The 24,434-nt window shown below is 36.1% G+C and overlaps 1 protein-coding gene and 1 long non-coding RNA gene across 12 annotated transcripts in view; one reads left to right on the forward strand and one right to left on the reverse strand.

Annotated features, from left to right (window-relative positions):
- Positions 1-23,787, forward strand: part of LOC134475290 (uncharacterized) — a 32,937-nt gene extending 9,150 nt beyond the window's left edge. Inside the window, exon 3 of the long non-coding RNA XR_010046430.1 lies at positions 7,802-23,787. This is a non-coding gene — a long non-coding RNA (uncharacterized LOC134475290). The remainder of the gene's footprint in view (positions 1-7,801) is intronic.
- Mctp1 (multiple C2 and transmembrane domain containing 1) overlaps positions 1-24,434 on the reverse strand; it is a 539,183-nt gene that overhangs the window by 233,155 nt on the left and 281,594 nt on the right. The window lies entirely within an intron of this gene.

Raw genomic sequence — 24,434 nt, forward strand, 5'->3', positions numbered from 1 at the left:
ACTCACCTTCCAAAGGACCCTTGTCTTAATACCATGTTAGTGGGGATTAAGTTTCAACATATGAATCTTGAGAGGAAATAAAACCTTCAGAGCACAGCACACCCACAGTAAAATTTAACTTGGTCTACAGGACTGGCCACTTCTCTGGCTTCACCTTGGGCTTCTTACTATGACCTGATTCCCTTATTACTGGAAGTATATTCTTCCATGAGATCAGGTTCTGCTATGTAGTGCAATGTTTGGAGCAGAATAGCTAGTAAATAGGCTAATTTTTTATTTTTGCTTTTAGCATGAGCCAACTACATTTAATGACTCTTAAAACCACTTTATTAAGATATGGTCAACATGTAAAAAACTATTTACTGAACATATAAAATGCCATGAAACTGAGACACCATTTTCATCAAGACCACAGGCATATCAACTATCTTATAAAGTTTTCTCCTCCTTCATATTATGATTATCTGTGATAAGATCTCTCTTCTCTGAAAAATTTAAGAATACAGTATTATTTACAGGCATTAACCTGTGTAGAATTTCCAGAGCTCTGTACCTAAACTGGGAATAGTGTTGCATTCCATTCTGGGATGCCTAGCTAAAAGTGATTTGCACACCGTCGTTACAGAATAGTATTATAGAATTCTGAATATAGCTTTACTCTTATCTTTGCCAGGCAAAGGATTTCAAGTTCAAGCCTAGCCCGGGAAAATTAGTGATTTAGTAAGATCTTTCCTCAAATTAAAAATGAATAGAGGGCTGTGGATATAGCTGAATGCAAAGGATCTGTTTTCAATCTTCAGTGATACACGCACACACACACACACACACACACACACACACACCCTCACGCACACACACACTACTCCTTTTCCCCCTTACCTCAGCCCCTAGCATAACCACTCCCCTCTCTGCTTTTATAACTCTCACTATTTAGTATTGCTTAGAATAGCGAGACCATACAGCACTTGTCTTTTTGTGTCTGGGTTAACTCAACTAATGTCCTTCAGGTATCTACGCCCTCGCAAAAGAAATAATCTCATTTTTCTTCATTTTTAATTGGAACCTAAAATTTGTATATATTTATGATGTATGACATGATGCTTTGGACTATGTATTACAGAATGGCTAAATGAAGTTCAATTAGCACATCCATTAATTCATATTAATATATGCTTGTGGTGAGAACATTTAAAATGGACTATCAGCAATTTCAAGTGTACGATACACTCTCGTTACCTGCAGTCACCATGTCATACACAGACTTCTTGAACTTGATCCTTCTCACTGGAGTTTTGCACCTTTTGAGTAACATTATCCAGAGAGATTAATAGTGTAACAGCAGTGGAACTTCGACACCCACCTTCAGCAACAGACAAGCTATGTGCTGTATGCTGCTAGGTCTATTTGGTCTGCAATATAGTTTAAATTCACTGTTTCCTTACTGATTTTCTTGCTGGATGATCTGTGTGTTGCTGATGGTAGGGTGATAAAGTCCCCATTATTAACTTTATTACCGTCTACCTGTCCCTTTATGTTCATTATTTTCTTTGCAAATCTAGGTGCTTTAATGTTGAGTAAATAAATATTCACAACTGCTATATTTTCTTGCCAATTTGACACCTTCATCGTTATACAATGACCTTCTCTGCTTGTTTGTCCAATTTTACTTGAAGTGTATTTTGCCTGATATGTGCATAGCTTCTCTTGCTGGTTTATTTCCTTTTGCACAGAGTATCTTTTCCAGCTCCTTACTTTCAATCTATTTGAGACCTTATAGGTGAAGTGCGTTTCTCACAGACAGTAAATAGTCGTGTTTTATTTTATTTTTATTTGGCTATTCCATCTTTTGATTGGAGAATTTAATACTTTTATATTCAAGGTAAGTTTTGATAGTTAAGGACTTATTACTCCATTTTATGAATTGTTTTCTGATTTTCTTATAGGAGGTTCTTTGCTATAGTTATTTTTAATGTTTTGTTTTTTAGCTTTTATACTACATTTAAAAGTGATTTGCACACCATACTTACCAAATAGTATTAGAGAATTCTGGATTTAACTTTACCCTTACCTTTGCCAGGGAGTTTTTTTTAATTCATGTGTTTCATTTTGGTAATAAGTAGCCTTTCATTTCACCTCCAAGAACCAACTCCCTTTAGCATTTCTGACCAGACAAGCTCACTGGTAATGGATTCCTCCAGCCTTTGCTTGTCTGAGAAACTCTATTACTTTTTTATTGCTAAAGGACAGCTTTGTAATGTAGGCTCAGAGGGGCCTTTTGGGGCCACTCTTTCATTCTTCCTATGGGGCCAGTTGTGCTGGGGTGAATCTGGAGTCTCTTTGGCTCCTTGGAGAAGAGAAGGCTCTCCTGACACTTCCCCATAAGACAGCTTCTGCATAGGGGACCCCTCCAACTCCTAGGGACTTGAGGAAAGATCTACGGGAAAGGAGGACACTGTACAGTTCTCTTCACTGTATCTTTCCCCTTTTTGTGCCCCTCTAGCACGCTCACCTGGTAATCTCTCACCAGAGCTCTTTATGAAGTTGTTTTTGTGTGTGAATGGTTATTTATATCTGTTTCTATAATTATATGTAGACAAAACCCACCATCATGTGATATTACTTTTATTAATCTCAATACGTATTTGTTAAACAAGTAAATGGGTAAGTAAATTAAAAATAAATTAACTACTGAACATATCTTTTCTATGGACTGAATGTGGGATCTAATCCTCAAGGCAATAATATCAGGAAGCTAGACATGTAAGAGATGAGTGGGCATGATGCCTCCACCATCACCGCTAGATTAATGCCTTACCAAAAGGCTTGGGGAAGGAGTTGACACTTTCTACCCCTTGTGCCACATGAAGGACAGTGCTGCCCACTCCCAAGGACCCAGCAACAGGGAGCCAGCTTTGAGTCAGCGGGGGCTCGCCCAGACAGTGAGCCTGAAAGCTCTTTAGTCTTGAACTTCCAGGCTACAAAATTGTGAGAAATAGGTTTCTGCTGTCTATAAATTACCTGATCTCTAATGTTTTGCTGTAGTAGTTCAAGTGGACAATGATAATACTCACTGCAATACTGTGAATTTGGGGGAAGATACCAAACCATGCTAGATTGCAAGCAAAAAGCAATCTGAGATTCGGTGTGACTTTCTCCCAAACCTCACAGCAACTAAGCTAATGACTGACAAAAATGAAAGGCAAATTTAGACTTTTAGACTACAAGTCCAACATTTCCTCTACTAGCAATTTAAACAGGTATAGTGTCAGGTAATAAGAACAGGTCTAAAAATAGATACAACACAAAGATCTCCAGAAATTGTGTCATAGAAAGAGAGACAGAGACAGACAGACAGACAGACACACACACACACACACACACACACACACACACACACACACACAGAGGCAGGCAGACTAGTTTTTAAGGGTCTCTGAAAACTCAGTTTGGTTTCATATGTATGACCTAGTTTGGAAGAGGCTTGTGTAAGAAAGTTTCATGGTTCCAGGGGAAACGGACCTGGGTACACTCAATGTGAGTTAAATGTCTAACTTTGCTTTGTTTTGACTTCATAAAAGAAACTTTACTGCATTTTCTATTTTCAGCTATCATTTAGAGCATATCATTTACTAAAATTTAATGAGTTTTAATAGCTTTAAGGAAGGTCTAATGGTTTTCAAGTCCTTAATCTAGGTAATCCGTAAGGACTGAGAACTCTTTGTGGCTTAAGACCTCCTGCTTGTCATAATTCCAGGAGATAACATCTTTTTAAATTAGGTTCAGTAAAATAAATATTTTACTTACATTCTATTGATCTTCCGTTCTAAGTTTGCAAGAGTTTTTACCAAGCATATTGGTGATACTACTTATTTTTAAGTAGTTCTATGGACAAATATATTTGGAAATGCTGAACTACAAGAAAATTAAATAGATTGATTTTCCCTAGTCTTTAAATAAATGAATATGTGCTAGAATTCTCCAAAAAGGGAAATATTTTATTACAGTATTTACCAGGCTTCATTGACATGCAGCCTACTTTTCTTTGTGTGCATTTTTTAGGACAGGTAACCCTTGGATATCTTTTCATGAAATGCTACTTTATTAAATTTCATATATATATCACATATTTATATTAAAGTATTTTACACTTTTTAGGTTGTTTTATTGAAATAGATTTCTCGAGGAATTCAGGTTATTGTAGTGGAATTCCAAACAAATTCAAACCAGTAAAATATAGTTAGCCTTCCATAAATGTACAATAAACGTAGAATACAATTTAATACAAAAATATTAGTCTTTTAATTAAAAAAAAATGTACGGGTGATCTTGTTTCAATTTTGCATTGACCCACAAGATGGCGCCAATGGTCACCAAATTTCAGCCTGGCCTGTGCTGCTCTCCAAAGGAAGTTAGGCTCCTGGCACTCACACTGCCTTGGCAGGAGCTGTTCAGCAGCGTGTGCGTTATTATTATTATCCCCACTGTGACCCGTATTAAAGCTTTCCTAAGGTGACAAATTAAAAAGGACAAAACCATGGGAGGATAAAATAAGAAATGTTAGCCTTAAAATTCAGGTTTTGCTATCGTTGTCATATTCAAGGAAAACCACACATGCGTTTGTCAGCCTTAATTTCAGAATCCATCTTTTAAAAAATTACTCTATTATAGAATTTTTTAAAAAATCAATGTTTCAAAAGTTCTACATTATTCTAGATCTAGAGAACATCAACTGTTCATTTCTGAACACCACGACCAAATTGCTTAAAACAGAGGAATTGGTTTCATTTTTTATGTAATGAAGGAATACAAGCCTTAAGATAAACCTTGCTTATTTTAGGAACAAAACCACTAATAAACACTTCAAATTTTATACAGTTGCTTAGCCTCTAATATGTAAATCCAGCATAGAACTAAACTTAGTCTTAATGTAGCAATAAGCAAAGCCCACACAAGATGGCGGCCTCTCTTCCCTTAAAACGGAATTAAAGCTATTTAAAATGTAGACATTTCTTAATCATTCTCTAGGTTGTTTATTCTCAGAATAAATGAGCCTCTAGATTAACAAGGCCAAATTAATCTTATTCCAAGCCTAGAATGTAACAAAACAAAACTACTAATGTTTTGGAGACTCAATGACACACGAATGCCAAATCCTAATACACAAACAATGCCAAATTTTAAGTCAGTTTCTGTATAAGAACAAAGAAAAGAAAATCCAGGAACAAAGGAAAAAGAAAGGCAGACATAAATATTGTATGGACAGTTAAAAGAGTTCAAATTGACAATGGATCTTCCTGGAGTTAGCCAATCTTAATTTGAATATTATAGGCAGGTATATTTAACATTCAGTGCAACAGAAAAGGTATATTTTTATCAAAGCGTTCATAGTTGAAAGGGTCTAAAATTAACATAGAAACATAGTGAAAAATATGCTTTCTACACATTTTCACTGTGTATGTGTTAAATTATTTCTTTTAGTTATTTCTCATTTTTGCTGGAGACTTGTAGTACCCTCTAGTGAAGGGAAATATTTCACAGAAGTGAGTACTTAAATATATCAAAATTTTAATACAAAAGGTTTATGATAGCAGATGGTATCAGGTAATAAAAGTAAATTTAAAAAGTAAATTACTTTCTTTGAGGAACATGACTATTCCAATGAATTTAAATTTGGTGTTAATGAAATGACCGTGATACAATATCCAATAAATTAAAAGTAATACTATAATAAAATGCAGCAGAAGACAGAATTAAGCAAGTTTCTTTCTCTGAGGAGTAGAAGGCACTTCAAATAATATATAGAGAAGTGTTAACAATAGGAATAAATATGAGTTTTAAAATGCTTATTTTTCTCTCAGTTTAGTTTAGGATAGATATGCAAGAAAAATTATTCATATTGGATTTGTGTAAATACAACTTATTCAAGGTTTTCCTCATATCTGGCATAAATAATAAGTACTATAAAATGCGGTTTCTTAACAAGTTTCTGAAAATTTATAAAAGCAAAAATATGAAGGGTTGTACTTATCTTTTCTTACACTGCTTTAGACAAATGTCCTTGTTATTTTGGTTATACATTTTATACTAATTCATCTGTGGCATCAGAATAACCACAGTATGTCTTCCTGGTTGACTTTTCAATATAGAAAACAGATCCTAGAACCTCATCAGAAGACAGCAGCAAATATTGAATACTTTGATATAAATGTAAATCCTGTTGGACTCCAAGCTTCCACATCTTTAAAGATTACCATAGGTAATTATTAAAGGTCCGCTTGTGCTCAGGGCTCCCTCTCTCCATGTTCTCATTCATTCCATCATTCCCCACTGTGCACTGTGCACTTAAATCTATGGATGATGGGTATCTATTGTACCTACCTCACTGAACTGTAGAGGACTAGGAGAGTTAAGAACTATGAAGCGCTTAAAAGCCACAGGTCCTCAATCCTGCGTTGGTGACGCCTGCTCGCATTATTGTAATTAGAGCTTATGCTCTGAGTGTAATGCCTCACCTGAGGTATTGGAGTACAGGTAGAATGAATTTTAGACTCTTTGTTATTTCTCTTGAGTTTATAATTTTGGAAAGTTTCATTCTGAATGCAGATACAATTACATGATTTTCTTTAGGGTAATTTCATGACATAATCTAAAACTGTTCAATTTAAAGCTTGAAGTTACACTGAAGGTGAACTATATCTACTAGCTTTCTTGGGTATTGATTTTTATTTTAATACTACAAACTATGGTTTTTTTGTTTATACGCTTTCCATAAATTAAAATATTTTAGTGTATGTTTGTGTTACCTAACAATTACATTCCCCTTGGGAATGTGGTCCACCTATCATTGCATCTGACACTCAGAGTAACTTACTATATAATTAAAGGTGCTACTGGATCAGGGCTGTATTTGAAACTTGAACTTTAAGAAAGTTGTTTTTCCTGGTTAGAAATTGAAATTATTCAATTTTTGTTGGAACATTTTTCATAAAGAAGTGAATTTTTCAGGAGACTCTGTACCCACCGAATCTGATTCACTGGATTATTACCAGTAATTAATCAGAGTCTGTTATAAAGGTAACTGTCCCTCTCGAGGCTCACAAGGTAGCACTTCCAGATGTGTCACCTGTGCTGCTTATTGAATGAGTGAAGTAACAGTTCAGCAATTGTTCCTACTCTTAGTGTTCTCAGCATAAAGATAAGGTAGTACGATTACATCAAAAGTTGAAAACTTGAATAAACATAATTAAAGAACTATAAACACACAAAATGGGTATCAAATCTCTGATTTTACATGTTGAAAAATTTATTTCAGCTAAAATACTTAGCTATTTTCCTTGATCATTTTATAACACACCCACATGTATTTAGTGAAGTCAATTTCCCAGTTATGTAGAGAGAGCAACTCTATTAGGTTTGTTAAATCAAAAAAGCCTATACTTAATTATAAACATAGTATAAATAAGCCCAAGTATAGAGAAGTATCTAATGTGATATTAAAATAATTGGAGAACATCAAACATGTTTGCTAAAAAAAGTTATGACTCTGGAAAATACCCAAAATATTCTTCATCCATCAAAACTGTAGCAACAATGCAAATGATTGTATGATTCCTGTTGAATGATTACTATTATTAACTGAAATAATTCTAAGACAATTAAATTATAATAATTCAAATGCATCACACATGGCCACAGTAAGGGGATAAATAATGTTTCTCAGAAGATTCACACACACAACTAGAGGAACCTGACTAGCCATCCCCCTCTCTCCTCCCTTCCCTTTCTCTCTCTTCATGTACAGGGAAAGGACAGAGATCACACAGTAAATGAGTAAAGGTGGTTGTCTACAAGCCAGAAGAAGTCTTCACCAGGAGCCCAGTCTGCCAGCACCATGCTCTTGGACTTCTCAGCATGCAGAACTATGAGAATAAACGTCTGGTGTTGAAGCCACCTGGCTTATGGTAGTTCGTTACAGAAGCCAAGCTGAGTAGCATGGTACGCCATACACACTCTCCAGACGCATGTCTCACCAGAGGTCTCACTGCTCAGTAATGTGCAGCAGCTCAGCTTCAGTTCCCACCAGTGCCTGTGTACTTTTCTCCCCTTTCCTTCCCCCTTGTACCCCCTTCTTCACCACCACTCTTCTTCTCACAGTATTACACTCAAGTCGTAGAACACCTTCCCTGGTCCTCTCCATGGGCACTATTAGGCCCAACCATTCTTTGCTGTGGCACTTGTCTTGTTAAAGTTTTGCTTATTCTTGATTCTTGATGTCTAGCACAACTAGAAATACCATTAATTAATACATGTGATCAGGAGATGCCCACTGACTAAAGCCCAAGTGCGAGTGAAAGAATGCGTCACATATGTCATCTCAAATTAACAGCCAAAACCACCAAGGTCAACCATATTTAAGTTTCACACTCTCTTTGCCCATTATTTTATTCTCCACTCTCATGTGCTATGAAGCTAAGAATGTATTTGAATTTGATTACCAAATACTGAACATGAAATATATAACCTCAACATCACAAAAGTATTGCACTATCACATCTGCAATATTAAGCATTTATGATTGTCACTTTCTCAAACCATAGTTATTGGCACTCACTGTAATTACTAAAAAATGTTCAACCTGTCCTAGTTTTGAAAAGTGCCCTTACGCAGTCTCATTTTAGTAGCAACCTGTTTTGACTTTATTTATTGATTTGAATTTACTCAAAATAATGACCTAGAAACTACACCAAATAAAAGTGCATGAATATACATGTGATATATCTGAGCTATTGTTATTTTATATATCTAATTAATAGATACACAAAACATACAGCAAAACCACTTGAATTTTTCCAAGTAATATTTAGAAAAGTTATTTTCCATACATACAAATATGGATAAAACTGCTGGCTCTCTGATATCTGTTTTCTTCTCCTTCGCAGATTCTAGGCTAAACTACATTTCCTAGTCCTCTCACTTAGGAGTGGCTATGTGAATTAAATCTGATTTCTGATCAATGGAATATGAGCAGATGTTCCATGTACTTCTAGACCTGGTCCACGCAGTCTCCCATATTCAGGTCTGTTCTTCCTCAGCTTGAAGAACCCGGATGAGGAGAGGGCCACAGGACAGAGTCCGAGTCCCTGAAACCTCAGTGGAACAGAAGCAATGGACTGTATAGTGATAAAGAAATACATATTGCTCTGTGAAATAAAAAACATTTAACGCTCTTAATCTCAACTGACACAAAAGTTTACCCCAAGAATGGAAGCTGCTGTTTAAGTAAAATCTGAAGCCCATGGCATTGTCTTCATGGTTGGGTGATGGGGGGAAGGCAGCACTGTAAGGCTGAAGAACACAGTTACGCTGGGGTGAATCATTTGGTAAAGGATATTCCTGTGATACCCAGGAGGGTGCACCTACTGCTGCGCAGCCAGATGGGGGACACAGCTGGAAAGAGCCAGAATGAAGGTGTGTTTATTCTCAAATTGGCTGCCTTCCTGAGATATAAGAGATAAGCACAGGTGAAAAGCGGGCTGGCTTGCAAGGAGAAGTGAAAAGAAGAACTGGAGGAGCTAACTGTTTCTAAGCTGCACACAAACAGATGGAGAAAAGCTTTGGACAGTAAAAGGATATTAAAACAGCTAGAGACAAAGGTCAGAGTGACGGAATGCATTCCCCGAAGAGCACAACAGCATTAAGGGAACTGCCATTACATTGAAAGGGAACAGAGAATGAATAAATCATATCTGAAGAGTAAGTCCAAGAAAGAATATTGGTACCAGCAAACTAAATTCAATAGCATATTAAAACTGTCATATACCAATATGAAGTAGGATTTATCCCTGGAATTCAGGAATGGTTCAACATATGAAAATCAATTAAGGTGATGACCCACATTAAGAGAATGAGGATTAAAAGCCAATCATCTCAATAGACAAAATTTTCAAATTTCAACATGTTTTGAAAAAAGAAAATGTACTGTTAATTAGCAAGACATACAAGGAAATTACCTCACTAAAATAAAGGTCATAGATGAAGATTTTCCAACTGACATCATACTCAGTAATGAAAACTGAAAGCTTTTCTTCCAAGAGACAGAAAAAGGCAACACTGCCACCCTAGCCTCTTCTGTTCACCATGGTGCTAAAGTTCTAGCAGGAACAATTAGTCAACACAAAGCAATTAAACATATTAAAATCTAAAAGGAAGAAGTAAAACTGTCTCTGTTTGCAAATGACATAATCTTAAACATATGTAGGAAATTCTAAAAACTCCATTTCCTAGACAATTGGGACTAAAAAGAAAAGTCAATAACATTGAAGGTTAAAAAAAAAGTCAATTTAGAAAAATTACCTGGACTTCTAATATTAAAAATATGCTACGTAAAAAAGGAAATCAGAACAAAAATTATATCATTTATAATGGCACCAAAATAATAAAATACTTAAGAATAAGCTCAATTAGAGAAGTAAAAGATTCAAATTCTAAAACTACAAAGACCTCGAAAAGAAATTGAGAAGCACAAACAAATGGAAAGATAACCTGCATTTATAGACTAATAGAATTTTGTTGAAAGGGACTGTGCTATACAAAAATCAGTACAGATTCAATACACTTCTTTATCAAAATTCCAATGGCAGTCTTCATGGAGGTAGAAAAAGCAATTCTAAAATTCATATGGAATCACAAAAGATCCTAAATAGCCAGAGAAATTCTCAGAAATTAAAATAAAGTTGGAAGAATCACGCTTTCTGATTTCAAAATATATGATGACAATATAATAATTAAGAGCATAGTAGTGGTACAAAGAGACCTATAAACTCACAGAAAACAATTAAAAGCCAAGAAATCAACCCATGTATGTCGGTAAACTTCAAAAAGGAAGTCAGACCTATAAAATAGGGAAAGGGCAGTTTCAACAAATGTTTTTGAGGAAAATAAACATTTATATGACAAGGAATAAACTTGATACCTTATCCCATACGACACATACAAATGGCAATGCAAAATGGATCAAATATTTAAATGTAAAGCCTGAAAATGTAAAAACTCTGGTAGAAATCAGGAAAAGGCTTCACAATATTGGTCTTGGCAAGACTTCTTGTATATGACAGCAAAAGGACAGTGAAAAAAATGAAAATGGGCAAGCCAACTTATATTAAGCTAAAAAGTTTCTGCAAGGTAAAGGAAATAATCAACAGAATGAAAAAGAGACCCACAGAATGGGAGGAGCTATTTGTAAACCATTTATCAAAATAGCCTCAGCTCAGGTAACAAAGCCATTCTGATTTTAAAATGGGAAAAGGGGTTGGATAGACATTTGCCCAATAAAAACATACAAATATCCAATAGAAATCTGCAACTCAAAGCCTCAGTGAGTAGCATTTCCTATCTGTAGGATGGTTATTTTTTTATTTATTTATTTATTTTTTTTTTTTGGTCTTTTTCATTTTTATCAGTACCGGCGATCGAACTCACAACCGCCTGCTTGCAAGGCAGGTACTTATGCCGCTGAGCTAAATCCCCAGCCCCCTGTAGGATGGTTATTAACGAGTGTTATTAAGAATGTGGAGAAACTGGACCCCTCGTACCCTGTTGGTAGGGATGCAAAGTGGAAAACAATACAATACAAAGATTTCTCAAAAGTTTAAAAACAGAACCATCATACAATCCAGTAATCTAACTTCTGAATTCAAAATAATCAAAGTGTGGCGCCTGCAGAGAGAGACAGAGCACTGCCACATTCACCGTAACACTATTCTCAACAGTAAAGACATGAAAGCAGTGCAAGAGTCCATGGATGGATGAATAAAGAAAACACAGTGCATGTGTATAGTGGACTATGATTCAGACTTTTAAAAAAATGACAATGTGGACGAATCCTGCAGCCATTACACTATAAATCCAATACAGAAGGACAAACACCATTTAAGTGAAATATCTAAAATAGTTTAACTTGTTGAATCAGAAAGAAATATGGTGCTTGCCAGAGGGGGAGGAGAGAAATGGAGTATGGAAAATCAACAGACATTCAATTACACAAGACCAATAAGTTCTCGGTATCTGTTGTCCAGCATTGTACCCATGATTAGCAATATGATGCTACGCACTTAGGAATTTGTTAACAATGTAGATTTGATGTTAGGCTTTCACCACAGCAAAATTTAAAAATAAAATTAAAAGTGGGAGCATTAAATGTGGTTATTAGCACATGAAAGTGTATTGAATTTTTGAAAGAATTTAGCTGGTTGAAATCCCTAGTCTTGCAGTGGAAGCTTGTCTTGTTTCCTCCATACCTGTTTTAGAGATGTCTATAGGGGATAATAGAGGAGAAAAACTTCCCGTACAGTGGAGTTAGTCTTTACAGAAATAGAGAGGGGAATTCTGCCCAGAGTGGAACACCAATCCCCATCCTCCAGGTAAGAGGCCTTTGTAAAACCTGCATATGTTCCTTTAGGGTTGTTATGGGTAAGGGAATTCTTGGTGCCTCCCATGGTTTCATTTCTGTCATTGCATATCTGACGGGAATAGTGAGGCAGCAGGCAGATGCATGGTTTATTAGGGCTCTAAAAGAGCACATTCAGAACTGGCAGAGAATTTCCTTCTGATAAATCTACCCACTGATAGCCAAATAATTTTTGGTGAGGTGCCAGGACACACATTTAGGCAAGGATATTCTGTTCAGTGAGTGGCAGTGGGAAAATTAGATGTCCACATGCACAAGAATAAACCAGAGCTCTTTCTCTTACCACCTGCAAAAGTCAGGTCACAGCGGGTTAAAGGCTTAACTGTAAAACCTGAAACTATAAAACTGCTAGAAGAAAATATAGGGGATGTGTTATATGCCATTGGCCTGAGCAAAAATTTTTTAGGACAAGAACATAAAATCAAAGACTAAAAAAGGTAAAATAGAGAAAAACAAGATTATTTCAAAATAAAAAAGTCTTCTGCATAACAAAGGAAACAACAGAGTGAAGCAGAAACCTAAATAATGGAGAAAATATTCACAGTTACACATGTGGTAAGGAATCAATATATGCAATATGCAAACAACTTAATGGCAAAAACAATTCACTAGATAGATACCCCTTAAAAGAAGACACAATTATACAAGTATATGAAAAAAATGCTAGGAATCACTCATTGCCTAGGTTAGAGCCACAATGGCAAAGCACATCCCATCTGTTAGAATGACCGCTATCAAAAAACAACAAATACTGTCAGGGATGTGGGAGAAGGGGAACCCTTGCATACTGTGAGCGGGAATGTAAATGAATACAGCCCCTGCAGAGAGCAGCAGGAAGGTGCCTTAAAAATTTAAAAAGTACAATTTACCTTATGACCCAACAATTCCACTACTGCCTATATATCCAAAGGATAATAGTTAATAATTGAAGTTTCTGAACTTCAATATTTATTGTAGTACTATTCACAACAGCAAAGTATGGAATCAACTTGTATTCATCAACAGGTGAATGAAAAATACGTTATATGTAGAGAGATATAAATATAGATATTCACATACAATGGGATATTTTTCAGCCATAAAAAAATGAATTCCTATTATTTGTGACAATATGGATGAAACTGGAGAGCTTTATATGAGGTAAAATAAGCCAAGCACTGAATAACAAATACCGTATGTTTTCTCTCAGATGTGAAATCAGAAAACACTAAGCAAATACAAGAGCAAACAGTGGCTGTGAGGCTAAGTCAGCTGGGTGGGGTGCATGGGGCAGCACTGGTGACCAGATACAAAGTCACAGCAAGGTAAGAGTCACAAATTCTGGTGTTCCGTTACACAGAAGGGCGATTGTAGTCAGTGGTGTTGTATCTGTATGGTTTGTGTATCTAGATGTCGCCCAAGAGGCTTATGCACTCCCAGGCAGGACTTTGGGAATAAGACTGGAGCATGGGTGCTCTACAGTCCATTTGCTGTTAGGGGACAGGGCCTGGCCAGCAGAAGCAGGGGGTTGTAAGCCTTACTGAAAAGGTACATCTTCCTCCCTGTCTTCTCTCTCTCTCTCTCTCTCTCTCTCTCTCTCTCTCTCTCTCTCTCTCTCTCTCTCTCTCTCTCTCTCTCTCTTCTCTCTCTCTCTCTCTCTCTCTCTCTCTCTCTCTCTCTCTCTCTCTCTCACCATCTATCTCTCCCTTTCTCTCTGTTTCAGTCTTTGTCTCTTTCTCTTTCTGCTTTTTGGCCACCATGATGTGTGCAGCCCCTCCACCCCCTCATGCCTTTCTACCATGCTGTTTCCTGTCTTGGACTAGCTCATCATGGACTGAGCATGTGAACCAAAATGAATTTCTCCTCCTTTAAATTGTGGGTGTTCGGTGTTTGTCCCAGAGACAAAGAAAGTAAGAGTCTTACATAATTCAAAATAGCTAGAAGAGAGGGTTTTTAAATGCTCTCATCACAAAGAAAAGATAAATGTCAGAGATGATGGATAATAGAAATAGCTTGAGTTGATCACTGCATAATATATAAATGTGCCAAAACATTACACTGTGTCCTATAAAAATGTATACTTAATATCTGTTAGGAAAAGGGAAAATTGCTTCTATTCCTTGATCCAGGACTTCGAGCTGCAGACAGTGATCCAGTGGTCCTTTGGCTGCTTCCCTGGGAGGAAGTAAATGGCATTTACGTTCCAAAGAAGCATAAGCCACATATTTGGTGAGCACAAAGTGGTCGGTAGCCAGGACTGCAGCTGTCTGTCCATATTGCGTTTCCTTCCTTGCTAGGCACATGGCTGCAGTGTAGACTCCAGCCTCCTCTAAAACCAGGAGTGGGCGTGTGGCTCCATTTCGGGTCGGTTTCATAGAAACCCAGAGCATCACTATGACAATGCTAAGTCAGGCCATACAAAGACCTCCATGTACGACTCTTATTTTTCCATCCAGTGAGATTCTGAGAACCAAAACGAAGACAAATAGGACTTGAAAGAAACTCAAAAACTAGGATCCCTTAATGACTGAGTGGAACAGAAGCAGGGCCCCTTTTTTTCTCAGCAACATATAGTAGATGATAAAAAGAGCAACATATTAGCTTTTAGGATGCTAAATACTTGATATATAAGGTTTATGTGTTTAGTTATATACCTTTACAGATACAAAAATTAAGCCAAAGCGCACTAGGATTACATTGATTGAAGCAATTAATAAGGAAAAAATGTAAGATTTAAGCTCCTTCAAAAAGAGACTTTGTTTATAATTTTTGGAAAAGACTTTGAAGGTTCAATTAGTAAAATATCTTGTGATCAACAATTTATTCAAATAATGATTTTTAACAAATAGTTAATACTAAAAATATAATTGTAAGGGCTTAGAATTGCCCTTAAGTCTTTATCAGAACTTGATAACATTTAAAGCAGTATTCATAAATATTTTACATATATTTCTCTTAAGTTGTTTCACTCCCTTTAATAATAGCAACAAATTTAAACAGTCAAATTATGCATATTATTCATCTCTGATTCAGTCATGTCTTCTCTTCAAAAGATTACTGAATAATCTTATGAAAACAAAAAATGAGAAGATAACTCATCCAGTTTTTCACTAATATAAGAATCCCAGCTACAAAACCCAGTGACATATGACAGATGGCTTATACATGAAACAGAGAGGCATCCTGCGTGAATTAAATTCAATATTTGTTGCAAACATATGTTAAGTGCTATGGTATATTTTTATTTTGGACAGCTCTATTATAAAATGCATTATAGAGTTAATCTGCCTCCTTTGAATCTTAGAGCTCTAAGAAAATAGCTATTCCCCCTTTGACAGATACCCCTTCCAAGCATGTGTGTTCCTACATATGACTTAGTCATTGGCACTATTATATTCCTGAGGTCACTACAAGAAAAATGCAGTAAGCTGACTTTCTTGCCCACTATCCCTCCATGAGAGAAAATTCAGACAATATGCTTCCACAAAGCAGCAATTTAAATGAATGAGGCATTCTAGTTTTTTGAGGAACTTTCACAGTTTTCCAAAATAACACTTACATTCTCACTATGAGTAGGAGAGTTTACCTTCCTCTGCATTGTCAACAGGTTTTTTTTTTTTCATCTTTTTTCAACAATAGCTAGAATAATTAGTACATGATACCTCATTGTGGTTTTGATTTGCATTTCCCTGATGAAGAAGTTTTGGGGTGTTTTTCATATACTTGCTGGCAATCTGTATACCTGCTTTTGAGTAAAGTCTTCATATCGTGTTCAGTTTTAAATGACATCATTTAGATTTTGGTTTCTGTGGGAACTTTTTTTCTATTTGAGCACCTTATATATTCTAGATACTAACCGCTTACTGGTTGAATAGTCCGTAAATATTTTCTCCCTTTCTGGAGGTTGCCCTCTTCTGCAGATTGTTTCTTTTATGCTCAGGAGCTTTTTGAAAACGTAATTTTATTTGTCTGTTTCTGTTTTTGTTGCCTGTGCTTTTGGAGTCATCGTCAAAGGAAGTCTTTTCCCAGACTAATAAACTCACACACTTCACTCAATGAGTACATATTCAAAAGAAAGGGAACCAGCATGTCAGAGTTATCTGCATTGTCATATTACTGCGACACTATTCGTAAGAGTCTTATACACCTCCTCAGTCATCGAGTTGTCCGCTGATGGCTGAACACAGTTGAGTGTTTTTCAGCGACGAAACAGAATTAACCCTGTCACTTGCAGCAACGTGGAGGAACTTGGAGGAAATTGTGTTGCATGAATTAAGTCAGGCACAGAAAGATGAATACTGAGGGTTTTCCGTTGTGTCTGGAAGCTAAGGTGTTAATCTCAGTAGAGAGTAGAACCATAGGCAGGGAAGTGAGGATGGAGGGATGGAGAGAGGAGATTTAATTGGTACAAATTACAGTAGGAATAATGAGAGCTAATGCTCTCAGCACAGCAGGGTAACTTGTTGATAATGAATTGTACATTTCAGAGCAGCAAGTAGAGAGGATTTTGGATATTCTCAACACTCAGTAATATCTGATAGGGTTAGGATACATAGCGCGATGGTAGAGATATTTCCCAACACATATAATGGTCTGAATTTGATCCTCAATGCCACACACACTAATTAAGTAATAAAAGACAAATGTTTGAGATAAGGGTTTTTCAGTTACCCTGTAGAATTACTACACATGATATAAATATGTACAATATCTATCAATTTTTAAAATTTAAAAAATGAAAGACAAAAAAAAAGAAAGTTCAAAGCAGTTTTAAAGGGAATGATGGTAGTTGCTTCCATGTCCCAGATGATTAACTATAAGCTTTTCATCAATTATCGTATTATCTGATATAGTCAATGGTTATATAAGTTTTATAAGCAAGTGAAAAAGATAAGCAAAGCAAAATGGTAACACCTACAATGGAACTAAAATACTTGCAGAACAATGCAAAAAGCCCTTCAACCTTTATGCTAAAAACAGTTAATAAGTGTTTAATGTGACAAGCGACTTCAAAACTTGCAATTATCCTGCTAATGCGTGTCGTCACTGATAGAGGCAAAGATGGCAGATATAGTATTGTAGTAGGTGTTGTGAATCCTCTTTCTTATCTTCTACACAGTATTTCCGTTAACACTGGTGGGTGTGGGAAGTCTGTGGTCTGCACTGGTAAGTTTAATAAAAGCTGTAGGAAACCTAAATGCTTCATTTTCTACTGAACCTCCTATGTCTTAACTTCTGCCCTTCTGCCAAACTTGCCACTTTTCCACTGCTATTAACATTCTATTATACTGTTAAGGAACACAAGGCTCTTGAGAATTACAAAATCTGTACTGTTTTGTAGAATGAATGAATTCTCTAGTTGGTATAATTTTCCTTTTCTGAAATACATTCATGCATTCAACAATATTTACCTGGTTGTCAATTATATGCTAGGGACTGAGGATTCCACAGTGTTTAAAACGAAGTCTCTAGTCCTGAGGAAAGGTGCAGGGAGACAGGCGATGAAACCATCTAAAGTTGAATGCAGAGAACCGAGGTAGCAGTCAGGTCAGGTGCAGACAGAGCCTCATCTACAGGGTGACATTTGATAAAGGATCTGCACAAGCAAGGGTGCACTGCTTAGCAATCCTACAGCCCTGAGGCATTCTCACGAAGACAGGCGAGAAGCTTGGACAGTGAGTGGGACAAGATGAAATCATAGCTTGGTGGGATAGCAGATCACGTGGGGCTCTCGAGGATTTCAGGAAGGATTTGGGATTTTTCTCTAAGTAAGTCAAAAGAAGAGCAAATGGATAATTAGAGAAAAGTGTCTAAAGAACCCCTTGTCTGATGTCATCATTCTCATTGGGGAATATCTGAACATTTTATAGAATGTTCTATAAAAAAGTCAATTATAAAAGGGCAGGCATATTGTTTTGTGTAACTTCTTCAATGTAATGAGCAAGACTAGTTGGCCTGAAATATTTTGACAAAGCACACCTAAAGGTTAATGATGCATATAAAATGAGTGTGGGATTTTATGCTACTCATCTTGATGCCAACACAACTTTCTTTAAAATTTATAGTCATAAATTATATATAATAGTATACAAAATGTTCAGAATCTCCTGTCTCCTATTGATATCACTCAACATCATCTTATTTATATTAATATAAGAATATCAAGTGATTTTAGCATAACAAAGATGTCATCAAGGCAGTGAGCATTTGTTAAACACTACAGTTTGCCAAACACATGAGATAGCTATTGCTGGGATCTGGTGGTAAATATCCTTACTACATAGGCAGAACTCTAAAATACACTCCTAAGAATTTTCATTATAGTTCATGACTGCAAATGTGATATCATACCTGTGATTATGTTACTTATATGGCAAAAGGAATATTGAGAAGTGTGATTCAGGTTACTAATCAATTGATTTTGAGTTAATCAAAAAGAACATGCTCAGGGTAAATCAATTGTACTCTCAGTTCTTTCAAAGGCAGAGAATTTCTTCTATCTGGTCACTGAAGGGTAAGTCAGAACTGAAGCATAAGGGAGACCTCCTGCTGTTGCTCACTTGAAGATGGATGGGCCCTGAGACTGGTTTCTGGGAGCTGAATATAACCTTTGGCTGGCAGACAGCAATAAAACAGACATTTCAAAGCAGTAGCCAAATGAACTGAATTACCACAATATCAGGAATTAGCTTGCAAAGTAAGAACTCATGCAAGCCAATCCCTTGATTTTGGCCTTGGGAGACCTAAGCAGAGAACTGAATGATATTCTGCCCAGATTCCGAGGTAATAGAAACTGTGAACTCTTCTGTGGGTGTGCTTTAAGCTGTTAAACTCATGAAAACTGGTTAAAATGCAACATAAAACCAGTGAACTATCTGTAAGAATATATGCATAGCATAACTGGAAACACAAAAAAGACATTGGAAATAAATTTAACTGAATATAATAAAAGATTTTTAAATAAAAGATATCAGTATGTTGGCTATTATGGTATCTAAACTGCCATAAGAAAAAGATAAAATTGTGGCTTTAACTAGAGATAAATTCATCTCTTTCTTGCAAAACTATACAGGGTGAGATAGCCCTGAGCCAGCAGAACAATTCTATCATTCTCAATTTGTGACTTTGGATCTCTAGCCCATGGTCCAAGACAGTCTTCTTTACAGCCTTCTATTGGCATAAAGGTGGAAGAGGTCCAAGGAAACATTCCTGGATTTTTCCTTGGAAGGTGGCCTGGACACTGAATTACCCAAAGTCTTCTGCTTGCATCACATTGGCTAGAACTGCAAGGTCAGGTGATAAAGGTCAGCCCTAGCTGAGCAGCCTTGTGACTGTCTAAAATGTGGAAGCTCTCTGATGAAGGAAGAGGTTGGCGGATAGCCAGCAGTCTCTGCTACACTCTGAGACAGAACCTTTTGCATGCCATTATGAATACTGAATTGTTACGACTATTTCTTTCTATGGAAGAGAGTCAGACATAGACTTCTTCAAAACTCTGCAAAATTAGTGCTAATTGTACTTCTAGCCTCTAGACCTGGAGCAAAACTGAGCTCCTCTTCTGTCCATTGGTCTTTCAAATACTAGAATCCGGTGTTCAGCAAGTGTCCTGCGTTAGTTTCAAGGCATAGAACCCTCCCATTCTTCTCTGTTTGCTGTTCCTCAATATCTTATATGCTGTGAGCATATAAAGTGTTAGGCAATCCCTGGACTAGGAACTTGAGTTAGTGAAGTGGCAAAGAAGTATTTAAAGTGAAGAGCTGAACAAGCTTAACTTTTCAGAAACAAATAAATGTAGTATATTTTTAGGAAATCTATGAAAATCATGCTGCCTGAAGTTGGTTTTGTGGGTTAATGAGAGATTCAACTGTTCAGTGGGCATACGAAGCCAGGTAATGGAGGGTCACAAATGCTAGATTGAAGAGTTTTGATATAATCATTCTAACACAAAGAAGGCCACGTCAAAGGTGAGTTGAAATATACACTCTAAACTGCAAATGCTTGCATAAATATGAATGTCAACATGTGTGCACACAACTAGAAAACCATCATCTTTCAAAGCTACTATATGGCTCTTTCTTCATTCCTTTCATAAAACCTAATGCTTAAATACAAATAAATGTTCCTGATCTATGAAACTAAATAGAAATATAATTTGTATTTAATATGGCAATAAATGACTTAAAATATAGTAAATGTTAAACAATACAATATTAATGACTAGGAAGCATAAAAATATTTTTAATACTACTAAAAGCTAACACTGACATTCTCATTAACAGAGAGTATTTGCTAATGTTTCATAATATAGATGGTTTGCTAATGTTTCATAAGCCATGCATCAGTGTCTTACATCTTATTTAATATAAGTTCTGATATAAACTCAACATTATGGCATTGTAGGTACTATACAAAATTTATACACTGTATAATAAAACTAATTAAAACCTTCCAGTGATAGCTTTATTCTTTGATTACAAATCTGTAAATCATCCTAGTATCAAGGCACAAGAGCTCAAGAGAAGGTTTTGACCATGGTGATTTCATAAAAATGATCTCCAGAGCTGGTGAAAATCTGCAAAGCACCAGAAAAGTACATGGGCAGTAAATACAACTAAGGATTTTCTTTGGAGACTGAGCAATTGCATTTTTTCCTTACTGACATAGGCCAGTACATCACTTAACATGCAGTACTAATATCACTCAGTGCTGTTGCTATCTGAATATAAATGATCCTTAATAGGCACAAATGATTTGAAGCTTCAGTCATTAGTGGTTTAAATTTTACTTTTTCCTCTTATTTTCTCTCCTATTTAAATTTTTCACATTTACAGTGTCTTTTGGTAGCACGGTACAGAGATCAAAGACCTTGCCCACCAAATGATAACAACACTCACACCACTGCATGATCAAAAATATATATACATTCCTAGTTCTGATTTTTTTATTTAAAAGAGATCTCAAACCAATTTTTAGATGAAAACACTAGTTTTTCACCTGTTTGTGGTTGTGGTAAAGCTTATAAATTCTGTTCATTTATCTTTTATAACATATGGAATGTATGTAGCTTTTATGCACCTGGATCTGTGGCAAAATTTTTAAAGTCTGAAAAATGAAGCTGGTATAGAAGTGCAGGAAGTTACTATTACCGTTAGTCTGCATTTTTTTTCTTCTCATGCAGCTAGAAGGGTGCTCTGCTTTATTTCTTTCTTTAACTCTGAACTTATTTCTTCTCTCCTGTTTGCATGTTTGGAACCAAATATTCCCACAGGTTTGTGTCACATAGTCTGTATTAGCAGGATCGTCATTAGTACTCAGCTGTAAAAGACAGTTTAGGCTGGCACAATGAAGAACATTTCAAGGGAAAAATAGCAAAGAGGACTTTAGTGATGCAGGGATGCAGGCTTCACCTAGACTTCCTTTACAGGGTAACCAGCAACATTGCCTTACCCGGACCACACAATGAACGTGCCTGTACAGAAAAGAATATCTTTGTTCTATCATTTGCTTTTCGAAGACAGTGCACTATTTTTAATCAGCAAAATCCTTGTTCTGGCAAAAATTCCAGAGCTAATCTTCTCATGTTACCCTGAGGTTAGTCAGATTATTCTTGGTGTTGAGTGTGGTTTTACACACGAAGAGTTTTAAGAGCTCATTCTGTTTACTTTGGCCTTGCACATGTAAGTGTAGTCTTATCCTGAAAATATATAAAGCATTGTAACATTCAAATAACCTGTTTCCACTTTGCTGCCATCAGAGACATTAATCCTGCTCAGCAATCACTCCGCACACTGCAGATGGACATCGTGGAAGATAAAAGATCACATGTAAGTATCAGCAATCATACCCTCCATGGCTCTGGATATGTGTTTATTTTTATATTTCAAGTTTCTATATTTAATTTAACATTATTTCCCTCCAGATTTAGTAAATAGGGTTTTTGCAAACCAAAAAATTCTAATTCTCATGGGTACAAAAAAGGTTTATTGTTGAGATGAGATACTATGCCTTTTAAAAAATCTTTGTTAACAATAAGATTTTTTTTTCTGAGCTAATTTGTAAGGCCTTGCAGAACAGCAGTGTACTTTTTCTGAGTCATTTCAACCTATCCTATTATCTTCATTTCCATTTAGAAATGACATAATCGATTTTTATTGTATTCAACAATACTACCCCAAGAATTAATGAATATATTTTCTAAATGCTACTGTTTTAATGAAATGAAAGCGCTTCTCAGCAATTTTGCTCAGAGGCAGTCATAAAAAGTGACTTTGGGGAGTAGACCTGTGAAAACAACTTGGCATCTGAAAATTCCTAATATATGTTTATTGGTTCTTCATCTTCCTCAATAAAAGAAACTAAATTTCTCAATAAAAGAAACTAAATTTTTATTCAGTCCAATGGTTCATGGGGTAGATTTTAAGAAACTTTTCTAGAAGAGTTTAAATAGCTGACCAATCTGGAAGAAAGAGAAAGAAGTTCTCCTTTCTCTCTCAGTGTAGATCCAACCAATAAGAGAAAAAAAATGTCAACTGCACAAGAAATAACACCGAGAGTCAACAAAATAGAACTACATCAAAATAGAACACTTCTGCACAGCAAACAAAACAGCGAATAGAGTGAAAAGATGGCCTACAGGATGGGAAAAAATACCAGCTATATCTCAGACAGAGAACTAAATAAATAATTTTTTAAAATTAACTCCTTAATAAAAGATACAGTCAAACAATAGGCTACTGAAATTAATAGACTCTCCTCAGAAACGAGCCATAAAATACAAAAAATATTCAACAGCACTGGCCATTAGAAAAATGCAAATTAAAACAACACTGAAATTTTACCTTATTCAAAACAGAATGGCAATCATCAAAAAATCAAAAACCAACAAATATTGGTTGGTGAGAATGCAAGCTACTAAAATGATGATGGAAATCAATATGGAGATACCTCAAAAAATTAAATATAGAAATTCCAGTTGTTCCACTATCAGATATCTTCCTGGAAGGATTAAAGACATACTATAGCACTGTATGCATACCAATGTTTGTAGGAGCACAATTCACTGTAGCCAAATCTTGGAAGCAGCGCTATGCCCATCAACAGAAGAATGGATTTTTAAAAATGTGATATCTACAAATGACAGACTGCTACTCTGCTCTAGAGAAGTGAATTTGAGTTGGTTGTAGGAAAATAGATGTACCTTGAAAACAAAAGGTTAAGTGAAATACATCAGACATGCAAGTTTAAATACCATATAATTTTTTTCTTATATGAGAACTTCAAAGTATAAATAAAGAGCAAAATAAAATGTAGACAAAGGGAAATAGAGAGATAGTTCTTTGGCAAATGGGAAGGGGACTAGGAGATGGAGGGGATGGGGAGTGACACAGGGGAAAAGGATTAAGCCATGTCATGTACGTGGATGAAATACCACAATGAAAGTAGTTATAATGCATCACAAAAATGTCTGACAAATTAAAAAAAATGTTTGGGACAAATAAAAAGAAGATGCATTATATACATGTACCAATGCTTGATAGTGGTTTGTAACATGTGTATAGCAAATATGTACTAACAAAAATGAAACATCTTAAAAAAGATTTGAGGAGAAAGATGGAAAGGTAAAAATTGTGCTGTGGCCTCTTCACTATGACCCTGTAACACCTCACAGTCCACCAGGGCTATGCATTCCAGACCAGATGAGGTTAATGCTGCCCTTGCTAGAGAAGGTGTTAGAGGCAGGAGCACAGGGAGAGAGAGAAAAAGTTCTAAGATGTGCTACATTTAAGGTCCAGAGGATGAAGAGGAAGAGAGATGCGGAGGTTAATTAGAAATGCCCCTGAGACAACTAAAGCCTTTCGCGTTTCCCCAATATGTGTAGAATCTTAACTAGGATCCCACTGAAACCCCCAGGTACCCTTTTACACCCTGCCTACAACGCCAACCAACCTAGAGGCAATAATGATTTCTTGCTGTCCTGTACCTCAAAGCT

This window comes from Cavia porcellus, unplaced genomic scaffold (assembly GCF_034190915.1).
Source record: "Cavia porcellus strain 051 isolate PalLab524CR breed Dunkin Hartley unplaced genomic scaffold, mCavPor4.1 scaffold_2, whole genome shotgun sequence".
NCBI lineage: Eukaryota > Metazoa > Chordata > Mammalia > Rodentia > Caviidae > Cavia > Cavia porcellus.